We start from the raw sequence: 22262 nt of genomic DNA, 5'->3' as shown, positions 1-22262 counted from the left end.
CTGGGGCAGAGGCGGGAAGGATACAATGAGACAGCCAATAACATTAGGTGAGAGATGTTTACTCAGTAGGATTGAGGCAAGATGTGGTTTATAAAGTCTCAAGCCCATGGCTCAAAGAGGCTAGTCGAAGAAAGACAGTGGTTGTGGGGCGGAGCTTGGCTTACAACAGGAATGGCTGCCTGAGTCCGGTGCTCCGACTCGCAGCACAACGATCCGTAAATTATCCTGCCCTGCTCCGCCTGACACTGTCGCTACTGCAGTGCATTAGGCGTCGGAACGTTGGCGCCATCTCGACGGCTGGTCCCAGGCCTGGGAAGTGAAGCCACGGTGGAGAAACACCGACGGCAAAGTCGTGCTGTACTGGGCCTTGGATCCCCGGGCGTTGCGTGAGCTGCGGCTGCTCTGGCGTCGGACGACGTGCGGCCTGCGGAGGTGGGAGGAGCCGGATTGCGGAGCGGACCACACGACTCGGACTTGAGCCGCTGACTCCGGCAGCGTACTGAGCAGGGTGAGAGGGGGGAAATCCTTCTCCCTCGTTGGTGGCAGCCGGAGAGTCACGTAGTGGAAGGCGCCCTGGAAGTTTATTTTGATCGGTGCGCAGAGGCTCAATATACGCAGCGCCGATGAGGAGACAACAGCGGTGAGCGGCGCGTGCACGAGGAGTGAGCACCTGGAAAGGCCTTGGGCGACCCTGGGGTGTGCGCACCGCGCCTGGCTGGACTAGTGGTACCGAAGACCTGGGCAGCGGGAGACACGGCCCCAATGAGAGCGCAATAGTGGAATCAGCTGGGACAGACGGCGGTGGTCTGCAGCGGGCGGCAGAGCGGCCGCGTCATGGCGTTTGGTGGTGTGGCGGCGGCCCCGTGGAGCTGAGGCGGTCGAGGCTGGCCGGCGGTGAAGAGGGAGCCACTACTGGGGCTTGTATTGAGGAAGACTGGCAGCCACATTGGTCGCAGTGATAAGAATTGGCCCCAACAGACGGAGGGAGCGCGAAACACTGGCCGCGCTCCGACCGGCGTAGATTCGTGGAGCTGACGCTGAATTTGCCCTACAGTTGGTCACTAGGTGTGACGAATGAGGAATCCTGGGATAACTGTGAACTGGACTGTGGGGCGGGCGCATCGTCACTGGCGAGCTTGGGGTGCCGCTGGACTTGGTCTGGGTGGTTCGCCGGGGCGCGGCTCTCGGGCGTCCAACACCATGGGCAAGACGGATAAGTCGCAGCCGAAATTGTCGTTCGACCAAAAGCGTACTAAGTCGCAGACCCCGACGGGTGATGATGCAGGTGGAGCCGCAGCCCCGCCGGCGGAGGACCAGGATTTGCGTGGCCTGCTGCTCTCCATGGAGAGGGGTCTGCAGTCTGGCATTACTTCTCTTGGCGCTAAGATTGATGCGCTTTCCTATAGAATGGATCGCATGGGAGAGCGGCTCGACAAACACTCGGAGAGGCTTGATCAGTCAGAACAGCGCCTGGTGGAGGATGAGGAGGCGCAGTCCTCGCTGAGCACGGATCACAAACAGCTGGGGCGACTCATGCTCCAGGACAAGACCGAGGACCTGGAGGCACGTACGCGGCGCTGTAACCTACGCATCACGGGCCTTCTGTAGTCGACTGCGACAGGACGGATGGAGTGTTTCGTTGAGACAATGCTGATTGCGCTTCTTGGCCGGGAGGTGTTCTCGGAAGTATTTGTGGTGGAGAGGGAGCACAGATCGCTCGGGCCGAGGCCCCCTCCGGGTGCGCCGCCGCGACCAATTATAGCGAAACTTTTGAACTATCGCGACAGAGATGCCGCCTTGAGATTAGCGCGAGAGAAGCAAACACTAGTGTACGAAGGGTCGAGCATTTCACTCTATCTGGATTTCACTGCAAAAGTACAGGAGGCGAGACGTCAGTTTGTCCCTGTTAAAAAGCAGATACGCGACTTGGGGTTGGACTATGCGATGTTGTACCCGGCCAAACTTCGAGTTAACCGACAGGGGAAGTCGCACATTTTCACGGACCCGAAGGCACTGCACAGAGTGCTGAAGGACTGGCAGAAGGATGGCCGGGGCAGTCCGGAGAAAAGACAGCGGAGCGAGGGGCCGGAGAGCTCCCTTGAGCAGCAGGATTGAATCGGACGATCTGGCAGGCACTGTCTTTCACATCTAGGCCCCCCCGGTGGCCTGTACAGTGAGCTCAAGGGGGGGTTACGTGAGGAGCTGGGAAGGTCTTGTGGTGTTGAGAGGATAGGCGGGTGTAAACAGTGACGTGGTATGCTTGATTTCCCCTGGTTTCTACTTATCCTGTAGTTAAGTGCGTTGAGACGCGTCTGCTGCCCCTGCTCTGCGCGAGATATTTGCCTTGATGGAGGTCTGGGCGTGGGCAGTGGCGGCAGTGGGCGCGGTGGTGCGAGGCAGCCGTTGCCGAACAGTGGGTAATGAGCACAGTGGTCGAGCGGACGGGGCCGTAATGGGTTTGCTGCGGGGGAGAGCCGGGCGGGCGGGTATAGAAATAGCTACCACATATTACGGACTGAGCGAACTCCGCCTGCGAGTGCACTTCACCCGCTGCCTGGGGGTTCAGTGGTTCTGGGTTGGGTGTTGGGTGGGGGGGGTAAGCCCTTGATGGGGTGCGGCATGGCCAAGTTGGGGGGGGTCTGCTGTGGGTGGGGGGGGGATGGGGTTGTTTATTGTGGTTATGTTGATTCAGGGGTCGAAATGCCTACTCGCTCTGCATGGGTCACATCCCAGTAACTGTAGCACACGACTTACATTAGTAGATAACAATGGCCGTGGCTGGAGTAGATATGGCTAGCAATACCACAGGCCATGGGGTGCGCGCCTCCCTGAGAGTGATGACCTGGAACGTTAGGGGTCTAAACCTAGTTTAACCCCAAGCTGGGTGGCAAGGCGCAACTGCTCTATGCGGATGGTGGGGGCCGGTTTGCGTTGTCGCGATATCAGGGGAGGGGACTGGATTTATTCCTGGTTAATGTGTATGGCCCTAATTACGATTGTACGGAGTTTTACTCGGAGCTTGCAAAAAGAGTCAAAGACATGGGTCCGGCCTCCACGCTGTGGGGGGGGGGGGGGGGGGGAATTTCAATATGGTTATGAATCCAGTGCTGGATGGATCCGGTGGCCCAACCCGACCGCAGTCTGCGGCTGCTAAGACGGTCAGTAGGAAGATGCTTTGTATAGGCCTAACAGATGTGTGGAGGGCACTCAACCCTGAAGAGGGGGGATACACGCACTACTCTTCCTACCATAACCTACACACACGTATAGATTATTGGTTGGCGTCCTCACGACTAATGGCGCAGGTTCGTGCGTGCCAGGTACTACCGTGCACCCTATCGGATCACTCTCCCCTATTGCTCACGCTGGCTAAGCCAAGTAAGACCATGCCCCCCTTTGGTTGGCGGTTCCCCCAATATTGCCTCCTTGATCCCTTGTTTAAAGAGGAGGCTGGCTGAAGAGATCACATCGTTCTTTGAAACTAATATAGGTTCGGTGGATAGCTTCCAAACGGTGTGGGAAACATTTTAAGTTTATATCAGGGGGGTGGCTATCGCTAAACACTCCGGGGTGCTGTGTCTATCCGGCAGCGGTTAGCATCGTTGGAAGGTAGATTGCGGGAAGTGGAGACTGCACAGCAGTCGGATGCATCGGCTGATATTGCAGACCAGCTGAAGGCGCTACTTGCTGAATACCATAAAGCAGCCGACTCGGAAGTGCTGCACCTAGGGAAGTACGCCACTGCCAGAGTATACGGTGAAGGGGATAGGCCTTGCTCAGTGCTAGCCAATATATAAAAAGCACGCAGATGCAAGGCGACGGTTACTAAAATCCGATCAGATGAAGGGGTGTTGCTGACAGATGAGGTGGACATCGCCGCACGCTTTCAGTCATACTACGCTAACCTGTATGCATCTAAACAGGCTAATATGGATGATCATATACGGGACTATTTGGATCATATCCAGCTGCCATTCCTCCCAAATGAGCATAGGGAATTTCTGGCCCTGCCCATTGAGCGGGATGAAATCCTTGAGGCATTAGCAGGTATGAAGGCAAACAGTGCCCCTGGGGCGGATGGCCTCACGGTGGCCTTTTACCGCTCCTTCATTGATTTATTGCTTCCGCATCTCTCCACGCTGTTCGACGACCTATGTGTTACCGGATACATGCCCCCCTCCATAAGGGAGGCGATACTGGTCGCCATCCCCGAACCTGGCAAGGACTTGGAGGAGTGCAGTTCGTACCGACCGCTGTCTTTGCTGAACGTAGACACTAAGCTATTTGCGAAGGTGTTGGCCACGCGACTCGCGCTCCTGACCCCGGAGTTGGTTGCGCCGGAACAAGCAGGGTTTGTGCCGGGCAGAAACCTCACGTATAATTTGAGGACAGTGTTTGGCGTGCTGCAGCACGTCCGACAAGACTCGAGGGCCCTTGCAGTTTTTCTCGATATGGAGAAAGCTTTCGACTCGGTTGAATGGCCCTTTATGCGACAGGTCCTGACCAAGCTGGGACTGGGTCTGGTCTTTCTGCAAATGATTGGGGTGCTTTACACGGGCCCTACTGCGAGGATTAAACTGGGTGATTTGGTTACGGACACCATACCGATCTCCAGGGGGACGCGTCAGGGCTGCCCCCTCTCCCCCATACTATATGCGTTGGTAGCGGAGCTGCTGGTGCGGGCCCTGCGTGAGTATCACAATCTTAGAGGCGTTAGCTTCCCGTCGTATCGCATAATTGTTTCAACATACGCAGATGACACCCTGCTCTATATTAGGGAGCCGGAGAGTAACTTAGCGCCAGTGCTGCGGGAGGTTGTACAGTTTGGGGCGCTGTCCGGGCTGAAGGTCGACTGGAACAAGTCCATTGCGTTTCCGTCGTCCACTACCCCGTTTGAAATGGAGCATCCACTGCAGTGGTCGGAGGATTCGGTCAGATACCTGGGGATACAGCTGCACCGCGATTCTGATGTGGTTTTTACTGAGAACTATGGGAGGGCCATAAACAAATTGGAGGAAGACGTGGAGACTTGGATAGGCCTGCCTCTGTCGCTGATGGGTCGGATATCCATCGCTAAAATGGTAGTGTTGCCTCGATTTTTATTTTTGTTCTCCAATATCCCAATAGTTCTGCCACGCACCTTCTTTGCCAGGTTGAATAGGTCTCTGCTGCGGTTGGCTTGTGCGGGGAAGCAGGCGCGGGTGTGCTGGAGCGTCCTGACGCTGCCATACCATATGGGGGGCCTTGGGGCGCCTTATATGGAGCTCTATTACAGGGTCGCACAGGGGGCGCAGGCGCACGCCTGGGTGCACGGTGATGATACGATCCCATACCTAAAACTCGAAAGGTTGTTCGCTCCCGTTGCCCACGGTACTGTTAGAGCCGGCCAATCGCAGGACTGGCTTCTTAGATTCGTTAAATGCCACTCGGCATGCTTGGAACTGGCTACTTGGGCAGACTGCGGGAGCGTTGTTATACTCTCCGGCCATGCCCCTTGAATGGGCGGTTTGGCTGTCCCCTTGCAGAGACGGCAGCATTGTGCGTTCCCTGCGGGGATTGGGCATCCGCCTGCTGGGTGACTTATTTGCGGACGGTGTCGCCAAAGCATGGGACGACGTGGCGTCAACATCGGAGAACTACACTCAGCTACAGAGATTTCAATTTCATAGGGTCAGAGGCGTGTGGCGACGACACTTAGGTGAGGATATGGCCGAACCCCCTGAGGTCCGGGAATTATCCCATTTACTTAAGCACAAAAGCCCGCATAGGATGGTGTCCAAGCTATACAGCATAGCTATGTCACAGAGATCCCCAAAATACACTAAAGCTCGCTTGGCCTGGCAAAGGGACCTGGGCACGTTGATAGACGATGCCATGTGGACTTATTGCTGTACGGGTATAAGACGTATCTCACTGCATGGCAAGCATAGGCTTATTCATTTCAAATTCATTAATAGAGCATATTACATGCCAGAAAGGCTGCATAGATACGGCCTGCGTGAGGGGTCTACCTGCGAGCGGTGGTCGCACCCGGTGGCAGACTTTATGCACTTGGCGTGGGAATGTCCCGGCGTGGGCAAATTTTGGGAGGCAATATTTCGCCAGATCGGAGAGATAGCGGAATTGGAGTTGGTTCCGGACCCTTCGATAGCACTGCTGGGACACTCAAGGGGACTCCCAAAGGCGGCACGCAGATTGGAAGACATGGGCATGCTGATTGCCAAGCGCAGGGTAGCTATATGCTGGATGCGGGGCCCTTTGCCCACGCTGGCGCAGTGGAAACGGGACGTGCTCTACTGCTGTACGCAGTCGGAGACGTATAGCGAACTGCTTCCCCCAAGAAGTAGGCCAAAGAACTTTTGGGGACTTTATGCTGAATACCTCAGGAGGGATGGGGCGGGGGAGAAGTCTGGTGCTGGGGAGGAAGAAGCGTTATCCCTGGGCGCGGAGGGAGTGGGGCGAACTGAGTCAAGCCCTAATACATTGGGTGGAGAGCCGACCATTTTTGCAGACGGAGGGGCGTGCGCTCCTGGCTACGTTCCGAGAAATAGTGTTCACATAGGCTGTCGGATACATGCAACTATGGGCGTGTGGGTTGTACACAGGGGTGCGAGCTAGGGAGAGGGACAGATGCATGGATTTCTAGGGGGGGGGGGGGAGGCCCTGAGTGCGACAGAAGGGACTTTTCGACAGGGGCGGGTGGTTTTTTTTTGGGGGTTAAGTTTTTTGTGGTAATTTAAGTACAAAACTTTGTTGTCCCTCAAAAGGACCAGGTCACATAGGAACGGCGAGAAGGGCTATACATCATAATAGAGTTGCCAACTTACTGCATAGGAAGACAGCGATGCCCGGCCCCCGGGATGTGGGATAAGTTGCAATGTGTAATGCCTATAAGAACTGAACCAGCTGGCCTCCGGGTTGTAGGCGAGCAATGGTGTATGCCTGTGCTACAGTACGTTACGAAATAAATAAATTATAAAAAAAAAAAAAGAAAGACAGTGGTTGAAGGGGGTGGACTCAAAATTCACTCTATAGTGTTAGACATGTGTTAGTTTTACAGCTGCGATATAAGAGCACCTGAACAAAAAGGACAATGTAGGTTAGCCTGACAAGTCAGCATTGGCCAGAAACCAGGTGTCCCGAATCGCCAATGTTGAAGTGCTCACAGGTTTACCATTCTTTACACCGACTCTTAGAAGCAAGCACAGGGGCAGTCGCAAAGAATCAGGCCCAGTGTAACCCTCAATCATTTTCGACCTGCAGTGACTTCCTGCCTGCTAGCCCGCAAGTGGAACAAGCAGGTGACTAATTTTTGTTCCGCACTTTGAGGCCGAGGCCGATATTTGAGCACAGCTCGCGTTATTAGGGAAGGGTGAGGGAAGGGTGAGGGGAGGGCAGGGGAGAGCCGGGCCACTGCCTCTGCACTGTGGAGTTTGGTTTAACCAGTGGTCGAAGTGGGGGAAAAAAAGTAGGGGAACTGTGGGCAGAGAATCAGAGGGCGGGAATAACCCAAGGATTGGATCAGTGGGCGGAGCCGAAAGTGTGGCCAGAATGTGCAAACATCCCAATTTTTAGTATTTGTTTGGCATTTCACTGCCCAGTTTAATCAACCAATGGATACCCATGATTATTTAAGGTTCTAATGAGTTATTGACATTAAAATCACATTCACAAAGAGGGATGTGCTTCTAATCACAGAATTTCCCAAATACGAGAAAATGTGGAAGCACAAGCCATTTGTCGCCGAGCCATGGAGTTTCTGTCATCAGCACTTCTCCCTTTTTCCACAACAGCAGTTCAAACATGAATGGCAAAATATCCTAGTTTGCAAATGTTTTCTATATAATTATGGCTCTGCCATATTTGCCTCATAATGCAAGATCTGCTGCATGATCTGACCATTTAAACTAATAAATTGTTTATAGCTCAAACGTATCAAAAGTTAATAAAAAATGTCACTTGTTTTGCTGCGGAGTAGATGGCTTATTGCAAAGGTTGACTGATCACCTTTCTCACTGTTGCATTTGTATGTTAAACTGGTACTAATAAGGCAAAAGCTTTCCAGAGACTGTTAGCATGTGTACACATGTCAAAATAATAAAATATCAGAAAATATACTGCATTACTCTGCAGCCTTTTTTTTAATGCATAATTTAGTCAACACTGCGGCATAATTTTGTCCTCCTTTGCTTCCTGCATAATTAATTCCAGTGGCCCCACAGCAAGCAGCACATGGTAAAAGTGCTTGTGAATGAAGCAGAGAGACTGAAGTTTGCGAACTTAATTTGGTGTGCGTGCAAATTCTGCATTGCCAATCCCTGGTGAGTTGCAGCTTCTACTTCTGAAACAAGGCCAATGGAGGTACCTATGGATGAGGCAGACTGACCTCAAGGGCAAGGTGGCCTTAGCACTGGTGGTGCCTTGTGCATTAATGTTTGTTATTGCCCCCCAATGACCACCTCTGCCATGGATTCCCTCACTACCACCCTTTAACAGTGCCCCTCAAGTCTCCATAACCACACTCTCTCTGATGCATTTAATTTGATTTACAGCGCCGCTCATACCAGTGTAGGGTGTCAGAGCACTTTACATCCCACACATTACTCAGAGACAATCAATATGTGTGTAAATCACTGTATAGACAATGTTACATAAGACTAAGGACTACAAGGTGTAGGAGTCACATGACAACCATACTAGTAGGCCATATAGGTTAATAGTGATTGGTCTGGAGAAACACAAACTCAGAATTTAAAACGTAATACCGTGGTTGGGGGTTCTCTTTAATAATCAGAATTGATTTCTGTCCAAAAGAACACTTTTTGCAACATTAGGATAACCAAAGACTGGGGGAAAAAACGCAATGCTCTAATTTATATCGTGCAGTTTGTATGCAGCTCTTAGATAACAGTTAATAGCGCACTGTTCTATGTTAGGATTTTAACTTATAAACTGCAAGCAACAAAAGGATTTCTCTGACAAAAGCAGTAGCCCACTGACCTATTTACATTATGTGCACTTTGTGATCTGCATGGTACATGTTCTATGCAGGAGGTACATTAACCCTTTGTGCTACCTATCCATGAGTCAAAACTTCCACTAGACAAAACTCCGATCTCTCTCTAGGAAGAACATTAAACATCAGAGTCATCATGACATTTTTATTGTTGCCGAAAATTGCTGGAGGCCAGGAAGGAGGCAGCAAGCACTTTTAAAACCTTAATATACTCTGCAAACATAATGCCTCCACCCAAAGTCAGCGCCCGGTCACACCGGTTGCACTGCCCTAGAGCTGGCCCTTCTCAAGGGTCCTGTGACCTCAGTGACAGAGTCACTGTTGTTCTTGGCTGGGCTGCTTCATATGCCTGCCCGCAAGACTGGAGGTGAACTTCAGTATGGATTGTGGTGAACAAACCTTGAAGGTTAACCCACACTTGCCAGTGCTAGGGTCCACCTGCTGGTGCTAAGACACCAAAGCTTCTAAGGTCTTGCGAAGCCTTCTAAGGTCTAGCATGGGATTGTTCTTTCTCAGGAGAGTCGTCTGGTGGACTGGTTATTAAGGCTGAACCTTGTTCCCCAGTTCCAAATTCAGCAGCTCTGGCCATAGTGCCACATCCTCTCCCCCACTGAACACCATACTGAGAAAAACTCACACTGCCTTCAACTACAACCAAATTGCTGCCAGCTATAAACACCTGGATGAGGCTCAATTTAAATGACGCAATAGACAAGAGCAATATGTGGCCTACAAAAAAAGTAACAACATTCTGGAAAAAGCAAACACTCATAGGGAATGCAAAATTTAGCAAACCATGTGAAATGTAAGCAGGAACAACATGGTTACCTTAACACTTTTACACTCACTATTCAGAAATCAGTGAGTGCTTTTGCCTGAAAAGTTAAGGACATGACTACAGGGTCCCTAATGGACCCATTTCAATGTCCATTGCTGATATCCTTACAAAACGTTAGCACTATGGTAAAAAGACCACATCCCTGGATGCAGAGCCGCAGTACACATTTTGTTTTCCAATCCACACTTTGCAGTACCTCCAGGATTGGTGCACTAGTTGCAAGCCCAGGGAAAACAAAGACAAGAAAACAAAAATAGCGCTTAACTGGCAAACTCTGTAAAAGTGGCGCTAATGTGTTTAGGTGTGAATAAAATCAACCTGGCCAGTTTGCTACCACTGTCTTACTTTATTTAGTTATTTTTCAAATTTTTAACCTTTAATTCCAGATGCTGCACTTTGGAATTAAAATTCGACATTTCCAGCAAAAATGATTTTCTTTTTTGGATCCATTTCACAGGGGAGCAAATAAAAGAAAGGAGAGGAAAGAGAGTGAGAACCCCATCTTGAAGTCACGGTTTTCAGTAAGAGAAGAACTGCTAGACAGAAAGAGAGGGAAGAAGGAAAGAGTGGGGGTGGGGGGGGGGTGGGCAGCTGAAGCGGCATAGCAGAAGTGGACACTGTATTTTTCTTCTCTGAGCAAGAAGGGAAAGACAGAGTCCTGTTACTTCTCTGCCGCCCGTCCTCGAACGCCAGGAAACGCCGAGCTATATTTAAAGGCGATGGTGATTTCTTGCGTCCTGGGACGCATTTTCAAAATAAAAAAGTAGGGGAACGGAATCCTTGGAATTGAAGAAGTAGGGGCACGCTGTGCCCTGCCGATCCCGCCCACTTCGACCACTGGGTTTAACAACGTTTGGTGCATTGAGCATTGCAGGCTGGGCTGGGAGAAGGAGGGGAGGATGTGGCGCACATGTTTTCAGGCCATACCACCTGTTGTTTCCTAACATCTGCGTTGCCAACACGAGGAGTGGGGGTTTTGGCCATGAAAACCTAAATACATCCGCTGGTGTTTATATTAAATTATGTACCTTTTTTCAATTATGGGCACTTTCAGCAGCTGCCACTTCACTCTTAATTAGTAAACGTTTGTCAGTCGCATAACTTGGTGACTCCGCACCTGCCTGAAAATAATCCTGCAGTCTCCACCACACTTGGTTTCATTAGCCCCGAGGACAGCAGTTGAAGGTCGCCTGGCAGCCCTTTGAGGGTTCCTCTGTCAGACTTGATGATTGCTGTGGGATGTGTACCTGAAGAAGATGGCGGTTTGGGCCGAGGCGATCTGGATAAAGTGGATGGTAAATGCCGCCAGAGCTGCACGCACTGAGCTACCATATATGTGAGCTGTCCTGATTTGTACAGTGATTGAACCACGCAGCGGCAACCATTGCTTTTGTGGCATCATTCGTACAAGTGAGGTGTTTCGCAGTAAATGCTTTGCAGAACAAAGCAGAGCCATTCATTTAGTTACCACTACCAAGCTGGAAATGGCAGTTATTCCGAACGTGTGTGCGGGGCTGTGCACGGCGCTGGTTGTGTGAAAATGTAGCGTTGGCTGCCTGTCAGCTGTGTGTGTAAATCTGTTTATTAGCAAGCAAGCAGCATTGATTTGGCTACTTACGGTTACTGGTGGGCGGCACTGCCTTTATTGATAGGCCTGCTGTTGCTGCCAGCCATCGACGTCGAGCTGAACTGATTGTGACTGTCTGGTGCATGTTTGACAGGGCATGGCAATTTGAAAATGATCTACGCTGCGCGCACAGCCCCAACCAGCAGAACCAAATCCAGCCCAATTTCAGTGTCCCGCCCACAGGCAACACGGAACTTAAGGCCCAATATTCACAACATGGGTATAGCTGGAATCTTTCTATCATTGGCTCTCACAGCCTCAAAACTCTTTACCGGAGACTCGGGAGAGAAACAACAGTGTCTGCTGTGAGTCAGGGAGGTAATTTTATATTTACTTTAACACAATGCCATATGACGTGCCGACGCATAGTGTAGACCCGGCCCTGAAGAATAAGTGACGGTGCAAAGCACCGGACACCACCGGCACAAATTAAGCACTGGGGGCCACCCATAGCAGAAGGTCTCCATGCTTCAGTAATTCCACCCGTAGCACACTGAGCACAAGGAGAGAGGCCATGTGCTTAATGGTGCTGTGAAAAAAGTTAGTTTTGGAAAGCCGCGCAGAAGAAAACAAAAGCGCAGTCACCATTTTAAATATCAATTACGGTGCACAAAAGGAAGGCGTGGATGCTACTATAAAGGTGAAAGCGCTGCACGGAAAAGAATTAATAAAATAATGTTTGCAACATTGCATCTGGCAAGCCGCGAAGAAGAAAACAAAAGCACTACAGCCATTTTAAATATCAAGTGCGGTGCACAAAAGGAAGGTGTGGTTGCTACAATGAAAGTGAAAGCGTGGCATGGTGCGCTGATAAGAATAGAACAATGTTTGCTAAATTGCTTTTGGCGAACCGCACAGAAGAAAAACGCGCAGCCACCATTTTAAATACAAAGCGCGGTGCACAAAAGGTAGGCGCGGAATGGCGTGCAGCAAAACTGAAAAAAATCTTGATGATATTGTTCTTGCATCTTTTATGGCCTAATTGGCCGAAATAAAGAATTTTGATTGATTGAAAAAAATAATGTTAGAAAACTTGATTTGGTCAAGCAGCGCATAAGCAAACAAAAGCGCGGCCATTATGTTAAAGATTAAACGATATGTGCCAGCTGCAAAAACAAAATATAAAATATTTTAATCTAGGCACTGTTACTGAGCAGCACACTAAGGGAAAGTCACAATGTAGTGAGACACCAGGGCAGGTTCCCGAAGCAGAAGAGCACGGGAGAGCGTGTCCTGCCTCCAACAGCAGGCAGGTGAATGCCATTTAAGAAAATAGTGCTCCTAGGATGTAAGGATGAAATTAAAATGTAACGAGTAACAACACATGTAACAGGGGGGTGTTCTTATGGGATGTTACAGAAGAGCAAAAGCGGAACTAAGGAGGGACTAATAAGCCTATTGACCAATGAAAAGCCACCATTTACAAAGGACAGTGACAGGAGCCAATTAAAAAGATGGGCGGAAAGTGGGTGGAGCTTTATGCCCATATCCTGACTACAGCATGTCTCGAAGAGTGCTGCCTAGGTGAGAGCTAAAAAGACAGAATAATGAAAATATAAAATAGCACTTACCTGCTCTCACGGCCGCCACCTTGCTCCCTATCCTCGCCTACCATCCAGGAACTGCTGCGCACTGCGCAGGCTCCCAGCTGCCAATCCCAACGCTGCTCTCATCCTGGGAATACTATTCTCAGCATGACAGCAGCGCTGGGATTGGTCTGAGCGTCCTGGTTCGACGCTCAGACATCGGGTAGGAGAAAGGCTAAGTGAGCATGAGGGTCTGGCCAGCCCTCTAGCAGTGCCCACCACTTCCCCCCACCTCCTCCCTGGTGCTGCAGCATCACTATGAGTGGCCCCGCCCCACCCTTCCTCCCTCGGCTGGCAACCTGCAGGACGGAAAATAAAATAGTTTTAATATCACTTTATTTTTGTTCTTTGACAGCTTTCAGTGGAGGTGCACCCAGGTGCCCAAAGAAAAAGAAAAAACTTTCAGGTTGTGTATCAAGAGCTACTGAAGTGGTATCAAACCTAAAAGAATCAATCTTCTGGTTTTTAAATGTCCATATGGGATGCCCAAGGTGCAATGTGGAGGGAGTGGACTTCCATCACATGGTGTGGAGTTGCTCTTCACTCAATAGTGATAGTGGGACATAATGGTGAGACTCAATAAGGAATCATTAGCAGGAATATCCCCAAAATGCCAGTGGCCTGCTTACTTTGCCTTTACACAAGAACCAAGACAAATTTTTTTTTTTTTTTTTAATAAATTCGAGGGTTTGGCGTTCATATTAGCCAAGCAGCAGGTATGTATGAGCTGGAAAAAATGCTGAAGGCCCATGTCTTTGAAAGCGGAGTAAATAACTGAGTAAATCAGCGGAAGGAGCAATGTTTAGCAGAGAAGTGAAGAGGACACAGGAGATTGTACGAGCTTGGAACATGATGTCACAGTAAAAACAGTCACTAGACAAAGATGGGATGAAATTCACATCCGCCGGGGGACATTAGTTTGGGTAGTGATGAAGATCTGGCCAAAATATTATGTTACTTGGGAATAGCCAAAATGCACTTTGCTTTTGAATCAGAGTCTGGAGTTGTTGTTACGCCACTCCCTCTCAGAACTCTCATGCAAACACTAAAGAAAGCGTTTGGATCACTAAAACTCGCATTGTCTCTCCAGTCGCTTCTCATGTAATTGATAGATCATAGTTTTATCAAGACATCTGCAGATCAGGGCTCCATTCAATTTTTCTTTTCCTCTTCGTATTGGCATTTCTAGTTGATGTACCAAGCCGTGGTACTGAAGTTTTAGTACAGTTCTCAATGGTGGTGCAAGTTGGATAAAGTAGTAAAAATATTTTGTTTAAAGGAGCTACTGAAACAAAGTTTTCCAATATTAACTCCCGTTATGCTGTGCAGAAATACTAATGGGCCTTGGCGAGTGCATCCCATAGGTATTAAACAAGATGGAAGTGAAACATAAGAGTACAGTGAAAGAATCAAGAATTGTCTAAATGATCTGCACTAAGTTCTCCTTTCACTAAACTCAAAATTATTTTTGTATTGATTTTCACACCAAAATGAAAAAATTGCTGTCAGAGGTCGTCACATTGACAAATGTACATTCCAGCACAGAAACAATGTGCAATATCAGATAAATAGATACACAGGATTTATTGAATCCCTAACATGTTCATTATCAAAGAAGATGTGGGCCCTTAATAATGAACATTATACTAGGTTGCTGTTTTGCATACATAACTCAAGGGCAAAGTAAAAACTCAAACACCAGAGATTCCTTAGAGATGTAAAAATGCCATATTTATGTTGTCATTGCAACATGCGACATTTTTACCAGGGTTTGTGTTCAGGAGTAGTGCTTGAAAGCAGGCGACTGGAATCCACACTTAGATAATAACGAGACAAAGCCTAAAAATGTCTGGGATTTCTTAGGGACTGACTTGATATCTTGGACGCCTGACTTTAAGATGGTGCCCCCCTGGGACTGAACTTAAGATGGCGGCCCCCTGAGTACACTCACCGCTGATGCCCCACAGCACTAGTAATGGCCCCCCCCTCACTGCTATCGAGAACAAAAAGTTTCAACACCTATGCTGTAAATAATCACCATCTTCCTGGACCAATCCCTATTAACCTCCCCCTAGTGCACCACCCACAACCAAGGGAGATCCCGGAGGGACCCACATACATCTAGGCTTACCATCCAATAACTGATTCTAGTCACCACCCCAACTCAAACACCAATACACCTCTTATACCCCAGTTTGGGGTTTCCTCAGAGGGCTACCCACTCTGACCCAACCCAGAACACTGCCGTGATTGCAGATCACATACTGCCTACTTGAAACAGCTGGTCTGGCATTAGATCAACAGCCTGAGAAGAGCTCTGTCAAACCATCCTCCCGCCCATCTAACTCAAAATGACATCTACCACCATACGCTGACTTTTCAGCACGCTTTGATCCTTTAGATCCCGTTTCGAGCTACAAATCAGAACTGGCACCGCTTTCCCGGCTGAAAGAGCCTACATCGTTTGTGGTTCTTAAGCTGCATCGCAATAACCACTTGTTACACAAGCAGCAAGTCGATTTATGATTAGCTTCTCGAATTGCTGACTCTATTTAATGTGAAGGGTCTTCTCGATCATCATAATGAAAGTCCTGAGGATGGTCTAACGGACAAAGACAACATTAGACCGAAACGTCAACTCCTACACCTATTTCCCATTTAACTGTTTTACTGGCAATTTTGATATTGTATAATCTTTATAGATTGCCCACAAACACTCCGTGAAAAGGGGTTTACAACTGTATCCATGAAGATAATTCAACTTTATGTATATCTCTTTACTTCTGGCTACATTGTGTTGGTTTCTTAATTCTGTACCCTTTCCCCTCCCACGTGAGGTGGTGCCGAGACCTGGATAGTGCCATGACGGCGGAGAGGGTGGTGTGTGCAAACAGGGGTTGCCCCCGGAGATGGCAGAGAATCTGGGGAAAATGGAACGCATTTAGAGGAAATGTATGCGAACCCCCTGTGGCAGACTCAGAGCCCGAGCTGAGCGAATGAAAAAGAGACATCATCACGACATAAGAAATGACACAAACAAAGAGTGGGAATATTAGAGGGGGGCGTCGGGTGATGGCTACATAGGCTTGGATGTAATTGTACAACAGTTTCAACAAAAATGTCAGAAATTGATTAATTATGCCAACAAAATATACCACACGGATGAAACCTGTACTGACGAAAGGTGTACCTTTATTTTCTGTTTGTGTTAATAAAAATTGTTTTAAAAAAAATAAAATTCTGTACCCTTTATAAATCAATTACTTTTTGTTAATATAAAATTAGGTTTTAAAATACCTACACCCGTGTTGTTGTTCATAATTTTTGTTTACAATTGTTTTTCATTTGTGTAACTTCATGTTTGATTCACTGTTAAATCAGTAGACTTTTCTTTGGAAATTCCAATTGTATGTGACTTTTTATAGGACTTACATCAATTTATTTCTACAATTGATACAAACATATTTAAATGTATCCCTTGTAGGCACACTTACCTGCTTATTTAATTTCCCAAGCCTCCAAGGGTCAATTGGGTTTCCCATTCTTTGACATCATCTACCACCACAGTCACACCCAGCCCCTCCACATCAATACACCTTAAACCACATGGCCCAAACTCCTTCTACATCACTTTCCCCCACAACCTCTCTTCGAAAGCGAAAAGAAACTTGAAACACAGACTGATTCGTCAACACCCAGAAACCCTAGTCGCGGACATCTACCACTGCACCTCCAAGGGTCAATTGAAAATGGATCTCATTTTCCATACCATAAGACCAGAAAACTGGAATTCCATGCTCAGATCACTGCTCCACATAACCAAATCAACCAACACTCCCTACAGTTGCAAGCTAACGTTTTCTATCCACAACCACACTAGGTGTAAGGGCAATATCTCTGCAACCATCTACCACAATGGCACAGTCTTGGTTCAAGCCAACAATTATCACCTAGAAGGATTTGACACCCTCTTCCCCTCACTACGTAACGCCCCCTCTCACCCACACCCGACCTACTCTCCATCCCTTGACAGACTGACCCGAAAAGAGACCCCACAAACCAATCCCACACCCTCCGTCAACCCCCTCATCCTCTCCCCCCTGGACAACTACCTCCCCTCTACCCTCCTCGAACAAAACACGCACAATACACTCGTCCTCTCCAACACAAACAGGAGGTATGACGCCAAGGATGCTCCGCATCCCCCGGACAAATCACCACCCACGCCCTCCCTCCTCACCCAACCAACAACTAACGCCCACAACCCGCTATCTACGACACCTAACCTCATAGCTCTTTCCACACGCAAGAGGACAAGGGATCCACCACGCGATCCCCTACGCCCCTTTCCCACGGCTCCACACATAGTCAACACCGGCATCAGGAATGCCAAAAGCCAACATATCAACGACAAGCTCTCTCCCCGGCGGGACGACCCTGCACTAAACACCCCCTCTGAAGAAATGACGCAACGTCTTGCCCTGCTGGAAAGCCAGCTAGAAATTGTAATACTTGGTCTTAACGCAATCTTACTAAGCCTCTCCACACTCAGAGCCTAGCCAACTCCCTCTCTCGACTCCCACTTTTCCAATCACCAGACAGCAACAGCCTCCCAAGGCATTATATCCTAACTGGATCTCAACCCACCTCTCAAACAACTCACAGAGACCCAAAAGAACAACTGCAGATATGTCCCCAAGTGAAGTGACGGAGCTCGCCGCCTCCTATGACACCCCTACCTCTGCCACCCCAAAATCCAAGATCGAGGTTATCACAGGATTCAGAAGAGACCGCTCCCCTCTGAGACACTTAAGACCCCCTGCCTTCCTCACATATACTCCCAGGGTTCCCCTAATCAAGAAACACAAAAACGAGGCGACCTCCACCAAATGCATGCTCATTAACTGCAAATCAGCCACCAAACATGCAACTGAGCTGGAAGAAACCATCCTCACCCGTGACATGGACATTACCTTCATCACTGAAACCTGGTTAAACAAATTCTCTTCCCCAAGCCTGGACATGCTTGTGCCCCGGGGCTATGCACTCATCAACAAAGACAGAAAGGATCAACGAGGAGGGGCAATAGCAATCATACACAAGGTCAACATCTCTATGATGGAAACAGACACCTTCAAATACAACACGTTTGAATGCCTAACTGCCATCATTAAGACAAACCATAAGAAATCTCTATTCTGCCACCTCCTCCGCCATCCGTCAGGTAACACCACAGCATTCGGGGGAACACCTTTCCGATCCGATAACCTACTGCTCACTCCGAGACTCAAACAATTTAATTCTAGGCGACCTCAACCTACACTGGAAAGAGGAAACTAATCCAATCCCTGAACGATCTAAATAACAACAACCTTATTCAACATTGCTCTGAAGAAACACACGACAAAGGATCTACCCTGGATGCCATTATTGTCCAACGTGACACAACCCATTGACTGGTCTGATCACCACCTCATCTTATTCCGCATCAGCCAACCGATCCTATGCAAACCCCCCACGCTGGACCCCCCCCCCAAATGGACGAGAAACCTAACTCAGATCCCCCTGGCAAACCTGGAGGAAAAGATGAGATCTCTCCTTCCCATCTCCACAGATGATCTCTCCACAACAGCACTCACCTCTCACTAGAACGCAACCATGACTTCTTTTCTGGACCAACTAGCATCCCTGAAACTAAAAAAAGCCAGAAACATACCATCCAGATCCTGGTTCAATACGGACATAAACTCCGAAAGGAGACATCTCAGGGCCACAGAAAGACTCTGGCGGAACAACCCAACCTCAATCCTTTGCGAGCAACTCAAATCAACTCGCAGGAAGTACAAAAAACACATCATTAACGAAAAAACGTCCTTCTTCTGCACTGCTCTCCACAATGGAAAAAAACAGGCCCAAGGAACTCTTCAACCTCATCAAGCAACAGACTTCCAAGCCCCCCCTCTTTCCTCGATTGTGGCCTCCAAAGACCTGTGCGATAACTTTGCCAACTTCTTTAACAACAAAATCACCAAGATTGAGCTCTCCTTGGATCTCAACCACAGTCCCCCTCACAGGAGCCTGTCCCCAAGGACAGATGATATCGTACCCAATCACCCACCAATCTTTGATAATCCTTCAACCCCATCTCTGAATCGGTGATAATTAAACTAATCTCCACCTCCAAACCCTCTTCACACGTCATCGATCCTATACCCACCCAACTGGCTAAAAAACGTAAGCTCTCCCTAGCCCCGGTCTGGAGCAAAATCATAAACAGCTCTCTGAGAACCGGAACCATTCCAGACTGCCTCAAAGTCGGCCAAGTCACACCACTTCTAAAAAAAAAACGGGCTTGGACACTAACTATTTGAATAATTTCAGACCCGTTTCCAATCTTTCTCTCCTATCCAAAATCCTGGAAAGATGTGTTCTCATACAACTAAACCCAACACATGGACAACATCAACCTCCTGGACCCCCACCGATCTGGCTTCCAACAAGGCTACAGTAGAGAGACAGCAATCATTAACATCATAGACGACCTCCACAAGTCACTAGACACGGACCAATGCTGCCTACTCATCAAAGTACTTCAAAAAAGGCTAGGTGCAGCAGAGGTGGTCCTACAGTGGTTCTCCTCATTTCTCCAGAACCACACACAAAGAATACAAATCAAAAACGTCTCGTCAGACCTACACCCCGTCAGCAGAGGTGTTCCCCAAGAGTCAGATCTTTCCCCTCAACTTTTCAACATCTACTTGAAACTCCTCACCACCATACTAAAAAATAAAACAACGTCCCCTTTCACCTATATGCAGACGACACCCAGATCTATCTCGAAACCTCCTCCATCGATGACATTCAAAGACTCAACAACGCTCTTAGTGAAGTCCAACACTGGCTATCTCTTAACCACCTGAAACTCAACACAGACAAAACAGAATTCCTCCTAATCTCCAACCACAAAGAGAACCCCCAAATCATAAAATGGCTTAAAGCTATTGACGCCCTCAACGGCAATATCCGCTTGGCTGACTCTGTAAAATCACTGGACATCACTCTCGATCCAAAACTAGACATGGTCAAGCACATCAAGAACTCCGCAAAGAGCGCCTTCCTCAACCTGAAATTACTCAACAAAATAAAACCCTTCATCAACCCAAAGACCTCAAACAGGCCACTAAATCACTGGTGCTGTCCAGCCTAGACTATGGGAACACAACCCCCACAGGCACAGCTAAATGCCACTTAGCTCCCCTCAGAACAACGCTCAACGCAGCAGCAAGAATGATCCCAGGAGCAAAGAAATCCAATCACATATCGCCTGCACTCAAAGAGCTAAAATGGCTCCCAGTCGAAATGCGTGCCAACTTCAGAACTGCTTGCCTCACGCACAAAACCGTGCACACAGGGTAACCCGCCTACCTGGCCTCCAAACTTAAGAAGGCCGGTCAGACAAGGACCCTCAGGAGCTCAAATATGCTTCTCTCCATCCCGCTGAACCCGTAAACAAAAAAACAGCGGCCGCTCCTTTTCTGGAAGTGCGCCCAAAATCTGGAATTCCATCCCAGTCCACATCAGAACTACCCCATCCTTCCCAAAATTTAAAATGCAGCTTAAAGACCTCTTTCTCAATCGTTCGCTCCCGTATCGTTAGCTGCCACCGGAGCTCACTAGCTGGAACCTGGCAGCAGCTTGATTCTCTGCCATCAAGACATCTACCTCCACCAAGCCACCAGACACCTCCCTCGCCCCCCCATCCCTAAAGGAGGTTGGCTTGAGCCAACGTGCACACTGCTAGTACTCCATCAGACTTCCTTGACTTAATGCGGTACAGTGCGCCCAGACCTCCGAAGCGCCATGAACTACTATGTATACTACCCCGTTACTGTGTGTTTTCCTTGATACTACTGCCTAACTGTGTGATTTCTTTGACACATATGTTGTAAAGCGCTCCGATACCCTCGGGTCTGGCCAGCGCTATATAAAACTCTTAAATAACCGAGCAGCAATTAAATCTATCGCTAGCGCAAGCAAAAATCTTGCCATATTCAAATGAAACAAACTTGACTTGCTTCTTAAGGTAAGAAAAATCAAAGCGGCTCCCGTTACACTTTAGCACAAGCAAATTTCACTATAGTCTGGCTCAGCTGCCTACCCAGATTAATTGTGGAAGTATCCTTTGAAATCTGAATCTATACTTACTACTAAATAAATGTGTTTAAGAGGTATGACTTGCAATGGTAGCCTCGCCCCCATCCCCCCACCAGCTTTTCCTATCATATCAGCTAATAGAAGGAGTTATTTTATTTCAATATATAGGTAACTCTGAATATTAACCGGAAGAGATATCTATGAATACGCATGCTAAATGTTTTACTGTGAGGATAATGTGGATTGCTGGATCCCGCCTCTCAGGAGGTGAAAAGCATGGCAGATACTGGTATCCATATGAACTATATTGATTCAAGAATAATCGGACAGGGCGTTTTTGCTAGCTCTTCTTCTCCTCAACACTAAAAAACACAAAAGGCAATCAACAGAATCAAATATTTGTTTAGTATCCAGAAGTTCACTTGATCTGATGTATCATAAAAATAGTCTCCTCAGATTATCAGAAGTGGACCTCCACAGTATAAAGCTCCCTCATAGGAAAGGGCCAGAATGAAAATGACTGGCGATCAGGATAAGCAGATATTTTAGGTTTATCAGAATTTAACATTAGAGAGATCGAAGCCGCAAGTGTTGCCTATGCAACAATGCTAAAATTGCTTGTACACTGATTTAAGGTTGTGAAGCACTAACAAATATGAGAACGATTTCAAAAGTCAGAAGGTAAACCAATCTTGGCTTGGAGCCTTATAACCATTTAACCCATCTAGGGCAAACTTTATTTCCCTTTCCATTGCTGGATGTTTTAGTCAGTGCTTTATTTGTAAAATAATAGGTGCCGGTGCTCAGAGCGCTGCTCAGATGTTAGAGTTCGAATAGCAAGGGTGCACAGTCCCAAATCCACCTCAGGTCTCTTTAATTAACTGCCAGTCACTCCCTGCTAGGTTATCTCACTTTTAAAGATGTCTGCTTTCTTCCTTGGTGACAGATTTTCTGCGTTTCTTTTCGGTCTGTTTGTTTTGTTTGTTTTTTCGTGTGTTGGCATCGGGAAATGTCTGATGTGGCCAAATAAGTTCTGGTCCC

The 22262-nt window shown here is 48.2% G+C and overlaps 1 protein-coding gene across 3 annotated transcripts in view; it reads right to left on the bottom strand.

Annotated features, from left to right (window-relative positions):
- The window catches only part of DHCR24 (24-dehydrocholesterol reductase), a 132718-nt gene that overhangs the window by 49446 nt on the left and 61010 nt on the right, over window positions 1-22262 (bottom strand). The gene's annotated exons all lie outside the window — the stretch shown is intronic.

This window comes from Triturus cristatus, chromosome 4_2 (assembly GCF_964204655.1).
Source record: "Triturus cristatus chromosome 4_2, aTriCri1.1, whole genome shotgun sequence".
NCBI classification, from domain to species: domain Eukaryota; kingdom Metazoa; phylum Chordata; class Amphibia; order Caudata; family Salamandridae; genus Triturus; species Triturus cristatus.
The sequence above is the reverse complement of the archived record's forward strand: the minus strand, read 5'-3'. Positions and strand labels throughout refer to the sequence as shown.